The sequence below is a fragment of the Sodiomyces alcalophilus genome (genome assembly GCF_042370955.1).
Source record: "Sodiomyces alcalophilus JCM 7366 unplaced genomic scaffold ACRALscaffold_2, whole genome shotgun sequence".
NCBI classification, from domain to species: Eukaryota; Fungi; Ascomycota; class Sordariomycetes; order Glomerellales; family Plectosphaerellaceae; genus Sodiomyces; species Sodiomyces alcalophilus.
In genome coordinates this window covers 8,113,640-8,121,429 of record NW_027263533.1, presented here as the reverse complement: position 1 = coordinate 8,121,429, position 7,790 = coordinate 8,113,640, and positions in this window count along the sequence as shown.

Here is a 7,790-nt window from a genome sequence, read left to right as displayed (position 1 = left end):
AAAAATATTTCCCCCCCCCCCCCCCCCCCCGGGACGTAATAACTAAGCGCCGAGTCCGTTTTTACGCGGACGCGTTATAAAGGAGGCGTGTATCCTCCTTTATATCAGGTATATTCGAGTCACGGGGCGTTCGCGGCGACTTCGCTCCTAAGTCTAGTATACCACGTTGCGCCGGGCGCTTACCCCTTATATTAAAAAACACCCGGTTACTCCTTTTTCTTTATTCGTAAACTATTATAATAAATAATTCTATAGGCTCTTATTGTATTCCGTAATTCGATATTATAGTATAAGCGTAGCTTTACTTAGTTTTTTATTTATAGTTAATTCTTCTTCTATAACTCTATACCGTTATTTTAGTAATAAGCTTCCTCGTTTATTCTATACTCAGGGCTATATTATTCTCCGCTAACTCGCGGCATAGTCGTTCCGTATTTATAGCCTTTTTGTTAATTTAATAAATAATATTCTTCTAACTATTTAATTAACTATTATAAGTCTCTTAATAAGTCCTCGCGTTAATCCAGTTAGGTTATAGCTAATAAAGTGCGTTTAGATATCCGCGCCCCTTTATAGCGCCCGCTATACCGATACGGGCATTATTAATAAGCCTCCCGCCGCTAGCGATATCGCCACCTCTACTCCCCCTTCCCCCTCTATTAAGGAAGTAGCCGATGAGGCTATCGCTAAGATAGCGAATACCGGTAAGCGTCCTAGTAAAAAAAAAGGTATATAATTAAAGTCTATACTTCGCCGCGAGGGCCTTACTAATACTCCGGTAGTCTATAACGCTTAATAAGCGATAGCGCGGGCTAAGCTACCCTACTAGTTATTACTATAACGATTTTTACCGCCTATACGCCGATTATATCGCGGGTATTAAAATGAAATTTAACTAAACGTGTTATAACTAATCCGGGCCTAACGCTGCTTGTAAAAAGCCTAAGTATTATAAGTATACTATAGGATTCTACGTATACTGCCTAGTAAGTTCTTTACGATCTATAAGCTAAGTAGTCGCGACTAATTTTTTTAGCTCCCCCATAGCACCGCTAAATTCGTCTATTCTATAGCTACCGCGGGTCGCGCTATATACGATAATCCGGATAACGATAATATAAGTATTCCTAAACCGTCTTTAAGGTCGCCGCTAACTCTAGTCTAGCTCCGCGAGGCCTTCGAGTTAGCTTACGGGGACTACTATACCCCGCTATCTAAGGAACCCCCTATTACTACCGCCACTACTACCAATACCGCCTCCGCCCCCGCCCCCGTCACGGATAGTAAGGGTCTTTACTACGAGGTAAAGGCCCTCCGCTAGGAGGTTCGCGACCAGGGCGCTATAATAACGCGCCTCCTAAAGGGTATTCTCGCTACCCTTTAAGAGGGTAGTAATCCTATACCGGTAATAGTAGTAATAATAAGGCCTAACTTAAATAGTTCTAAGATTATTTAGATATAATATTATCTATTAAACTATATATTATTATATAAATAATCACGGATAGGATTCGAGCTAACCGACGCGTAACTTAATTAAAAACAACGAAACTAATTGGAGAAGGAACCTAACTCCTCCCTCTATGCCGTGATAGTACCGAGTAGAAGCCGTAGCGTGGACGCGGGGGCGGATACGATAAAAGGGGTGGTGGCGATTAGCCTACCTCCTAAAAATCCTTTAAACCGCCCCTACCGATAACGACCACTGCTCGACTCCTATTACCCGAATTAGGGTAATCCCGTAGGTAACCGAACTAAGACTAAAACGGAGGCTCCGCTGGCCTTTAAAATAAAGATATAATAAGTTAAGGCGTTAATCTAAAGTCTACTAGCTAACGGGAACACGATTAATTAGGTTATAGAGCTAATAAAAGAACTTATTAAGCTACACTGCCTTAATAGCTAGAGCACCGTAACGGCCCCGATTATACACCTTTACGCCACCGTATATAGCACGATTAGGGAGGAACTCTAAAAAGGAATAAAGCCGACCTAGGCTATAGTGGCTATAACACCGCCCGCTATAGCCCCCCCTTAAGACCTAGCACCCCCCTAAGTAATCCTAGCTTAATACTATAAAGAATTAATTATTAAATATAGAGACTAACCGGACTAGGTACTCTAAGCCTGGTCGTTAAAGGAGATTATCTAAGCTATAAATATAGCCGCTGGCCGTAACGATACTATAGCGGGTAGAAGACTGCCTAGCGGTGATATATACCTAACCTTTACCGGAGGGGCCTAGTAGTGGTCTACCTTCGCCGACTACTAGGTTAAATAGGCCTTCGGCCCCGGGGCTAAAATAGCTACCCGAACCTATTTAGTCCTAGCAAAAGCTATTCCCTACTCGATCCTAGGCCTATTATCCGAAAATAAGCTCCTATAGTCCTTACGCACCTTTAACCCCGACGCGAGAATACACTAAATAAAGACCCGGCTCCTTAGATACGGTACTAGTAAGGTAGCGATACTGCTTATTAAGACCTCCTTACCGGAAAGCGTAAAGAACCTTATATAGAATAGCCTCTTACTAAAGGGCGGCAGCTATCTATATAAGCCCTATAACCCTAATATAAACCTGCTAAGGTACTTTAACTATCTATAGTTTGGATATAAAGCCGCCTAATACCTAAAGGCGGAGAGGCGGTGCCGCTATTATACTAAACCCGAGTCTACTTATTAGAACGGTTTCAAGAACTGCCTAGCGTCGGCCCCGAAGGCTACCCGAAGGTGCGCCGTATATAATAAAAACCATAAGGCCTTTAATAACGCCTACTAGGTTAAAAGCTATAAAGCCGCGAGAGCCTAGGAAGTATATAAATACCGGGTAAAAGAGTTTAATATTATACGATAAACCGAAGCGGTATACCCGCGACCCCGCCCTAGATATCCCTTACTTTCCCCCTCCCCCCCTTTATTATAAGCCGCCCTAATTCGCCGCGGTCCCGGCCGCCCGCTAAAAAGGCCCCGCGAACACCCCCTAGCCTTTAGACCCCTAGAGCCGTTCCTTATCCCCCGCGGGACCGACCCGACCCTAACCCGAGATACCTAGGAGGCCCCGCTAGCCGGATCGGCCCCGACCCCCCCCCCCCCCTCTAAATAATAAAGCTCCGTGTCCTAACCTAGAATATAGGAGCTAAATAGGCCCGAGTAAAGCTCCCGCTACGGGCCCGCGCTAAGTATAACGTGATAGCTATCTAAGAGCTAGGGCTTAACCCCTTTATAAAGGGTCTAAAAGCCCCGAGTAGGGCCCTATACCTCCTAATTTAAGGAGGCGGTAGGGCCTTACTTTATATCCATAAATAACACCCCCCTAATATATAGATATAGCGGGCCTATTAGGACTCCTATACGGTTACTCTCGGCGTTGGTAATTAAGCCGTTATAATCTAGTCTATTTACTCTAAGAACTACTAATCTATTATTATCCTATAGTATACTCCCCTAACCACGGACCTTATAGGGCCCCCCCCTCGGGGCCGCTATATCCTCCTCGGAGACTTTAATCTCCACCACCCCCTTTAGGCTAACTATCCTAGATTTTACCCTAGGTCTAGCACTCTCCTAAAACTAACCTCCTACTAGAACTTTAACCTTATTACCCCCCCCGGAATAACCACCTAGTATAGGCTAGGCCGGAGACCTAGTATTATTAATCTTATATAGGTATCCCCGGGGCTCCGTTATAGTTACGACGGTATAGATAATAAGATTATCGGATTAGACCACCCCTCCTAAACCGCGACTATACACCTTAGCGGGGTCCGCCCTACTAATATAGCCCCGCCTTAGTCCCCTAACCGCCTATAATAGGTCTAAAAGGAATTTATACCCTCCCTCGCCTACTAGATAGCTCCTAGGATCCTTATATAGCCAGGCCCCCTATTAACGCCTTTTAATATTAATAAGGCCCTTAACCAGCTAACCCAGGACCTTACCACTATTACCGACTAGACGGCCCTACGCCGACGGACCGGCCCCCCCGGCCGCCTACCCTGCCCGTAGTAGACCGATAAGCTAACGTCTCTAACCTAAAAAGCGCGTAGACTACACCGACGATATATAATAAGGAAATCACGGAATAGGTAGGAGGAGGATAGGTAAGCCGAGCTCCGCTATAATAAAGCTATAGCGGTAGCGAAAAGGTAATATTAGCGCTACCTCCTTTACTTAACCTAAGTAAATAACGGACTCCTCTAAAGGCTCTAAAGATAGGCCCGAACTAAAGGGTATTAGCTACCCGGACCCCTTATTATACCCCCGCTATACCGCGACGGAGGCGACCTAACGACCTTATATAATAAAAAAGCAGATATCCTATACGTAAAGTTCTTCCCTTTACCCGGGGACTTAGATCCTAGACCCCTAGGATAGGAGTACCCCTCTAGGTAGGATATAGACTAAAGCGTCTCCACGGCGGATATCCAGAGCCGCCTCCGCCGGACTAAGCCCTAGGCCGCCCCCGGCCCGGATAGCTTCCTAGCCGGCCTCTTAAAGGCCTATAGCCTAGCTCTATACTAGATCCTAGCCACGATCCTCTTAGCCCACTTATCCCTAAGCTACTTCCCGCGCTATTACCGTATCGCTACCGTTATAATTATCCGAAAAGAGGGCCGCCTATAAAGCGACTACGAGATAGCTAAAGGATATAGACCGATCTCCTTTCTTAATATAATCGGAAAGCTATTTAAGGGTATTATAGTAGACCGCTTCGTGGCCGCTATAAAGGAATATCGACTACTCCCTAATAGCTAAATAGGAAATAGACCTCGATATAGTATAAAGACGGCCGTGTAACGCGTAATAAAGGCTATTAAAGCCGCCTAGGCCCTAGGCGGCGCCCCCGCGATACTCTAGCTAGATATACGCGGGGCCTTCGATACCGTCCCCTATACTAGACTCCTCGAGTCCCTCCGATATAAGGGATTTCTAGAGTAGGCCGTTTAACTAACCGGTAGTTTTCTTTAGGACCGGATAGTCCACCTCCTTTTCGACGGCTAGTCGGTAACCCCGCGGCCCCTCTACGCCGGCGTGCCGTAAGGGTCCCCGGTCTCCCTAATTCTCTTTATTCTATATATTTCCACCCTATATACGGAACTCGAATACGCCGTAAAAACCATTATTATTAGCTTTATTAACAATATAAATATTATCGCCTTTAGCCGCATAGAAGCTTAGATATAGCACCGTCTCGCCTCCGCCTAGTAGATATATAAGGACTAGTCCTATATAAGCGGCCTTTAATTTAAGCCCTTAAAATATATATTTATACCCTTTAGGAAAACCCGCTCCCTGCCCCCGTCGCCTCTTTACCTTAGTACCGTGCCGGTACCACCCTTAACGGAAACTAGGTTCCTTAGAGTATAGCTAAACCGGAAACTAAACTTCTCGCGGTATTAGAAAGAGATTTAAAGTAAACTAGCGATATAGAACTATACCCTAACCCGGCTTACCGCGGTAGCCTAGGGCTATAGCTTCGCTAACGCCCGGCGCCTCTATACCGCTATAATCCGTCTAGCTATCTCCTATTACGCCCCCACCTTCTATAGAATCACCGATAAGCCCCGCCGCGGTCTCGCTATAGCTCTAAGCTCGGCCTAGAATAAATACCTTAGGACTATTACCGGTGCCTATAAGGCTACGCCGATCCGGATTCTAGAAAAAGAGACGTATATCCCCCCCCTTAACCTATACCTTACCCGTCTCGTAGCTAAAAGAGCTCTTAATTACTAAAATACCGGAGCCAAGGGACTTATCTTAGCTAGCACCTAGGCCGCCGCGAGGGTATTAGCGGCACTAAGGCGCCGTTATATCGCCTAGTAAGTACTTACCTAGCCCGTTTAATCCTCGGCTACCTAATAATAGCTAAATAATAGTAACCCGGATACCGCCCTTAAAAAAGAATAAAAGGAGAGATAAAGGGACTTAGGGTCTACTCGGAACCCGACCTACGCCATAGCGGTACTAAACCGGAACCCCTAAAAAAGAGACCTCTAAAGATATAAAGGCCTTTTAAAGCCGTAAAGCTCTATCCTTACCTAGATCCGCTCCGAGAAGCTAGGTCTTAGGGCCTTCCTTTTTAGAGCGAGGGTTCCCGGCTTTATTACCGCCCGGTGCCCTTACGGTAACGGAGGGGCGGAAATAGCTAAATATATTATCCTTTAGTACTAGAATACCACTCCGGAGTCACGGAGAGACCTTTATAGCGCCGTGGGGAGACCGATCTTAACTAGGGGAGACCTTTTTAATACCCTAAACCACCCTAAGGAAGTAAGGATAATTACGAAATAGTTCCTATATCTTAGTCGCCTAAGCGACTTCCGTTTTACCCTAGAAATTATAAGGAACTACGTAGTAGAGACCCTATAACGGGACCGTTCCGGTATAGACTATATAGAATAAAGATAGTACCCGATCTAGACTTTTATATTTATTTTAGGGGTCCTATAAACCGGGACCCCCCTGGCGGTATTAAAGGGTTATACTATAACAGCACCTACCCTTTACTTAGCCTTAGTCTCCGTACCTTCCTCCTTACTCTTATTATCGGTAGTATTATCGCTATTAGTATTATACTCGTGGCCCTATCCTATGATATTAGCTTTACTCTACTATAAAGGGACTATAAAGATATATATAGCCACCTTTAATAGAATAGCGATTATTCCTTTTAGCCGATTTAATCGGCGCTCTAGGCTAGCTAGTATAGCGTTATTACCACGGCGGCGGCCGGCGGGGCGAGTATGCCTAATAGCGTGCTTAAAGGATACCACCGCCGCTATAAGCCGACCCTAAGCCTATATAAAGTTAGCGCGGTATAGTTACTATACCCCTAAAGACACGACTTATAACAGCTCCGTCTCTACCTTTAGCGATAGTAGTTATAAGTTCCTAATAGCGTTTAAGAACACGCTATTAATACTTTAAGGCTATAGCCGGAACCTATACCGATTATTAGACTCCCGCTACTACCGCACTAACGCCACTAAGACACCACTATAAAACCGACTTATATCCTTATAAGTCCGACGACTATTAGTATACTAATAGTATACCGCGCCCTTCTTAGTAGTATTAGTATATACTTCTATATCCTCGGGCTTATCGCCCCCGAGGCGTCTAGTATATCTAAGATATCTACTTAAAGTCAGAGACGGCCTCCTAGCGATATTACTCCGGCACCCTAAGGGCACCTCTAGGAGAACCCATAGCAGTACTCGCGTCGCTCTAGTCTTATAATAGCGGGAGTTACCCTTCTTCTTAGGCTGTTTCTTCTTAGGCGGTATCTAGGAGGCCATTAACACTAAGCTTAGAACTAACACGCCCCCCCGCGGCACCCTATTAAACTTATATTAATAACTTAGGGTCGTTAATTATTTAATAGTTATTTTTAATTAACTATAGCCTATCCTATTAGCCCGCCTAAAACCGCCGACTTCCTACCCGCGTCGCCGCGCTACTACTTATAAATTAACGACACCGTAAAATAATAGTAAAATAAAAGACCCGATCTATCTATAAACTATCTAACGCTTTATTAGTACCTACGGTATAGAGCCGGGAATAAAGGTAGGAGTAGGGGGGCGGGCGGCTTAAAAGGAAACCTATAATATCACGATAAAGGGTTAAAAGAGGGAAAAACAAAAAGAAGGGCGGAGGCCCTTACGATTTTCTATTAACCTAGCTATAACTATAGGTGACTACTAAATTCGGTAGGTATATATAATAATAAAGGCAGGAGCCCCTACTAAAACCCCGCCTAAAAGGAAGGCGTAAATAAACCGGCCACC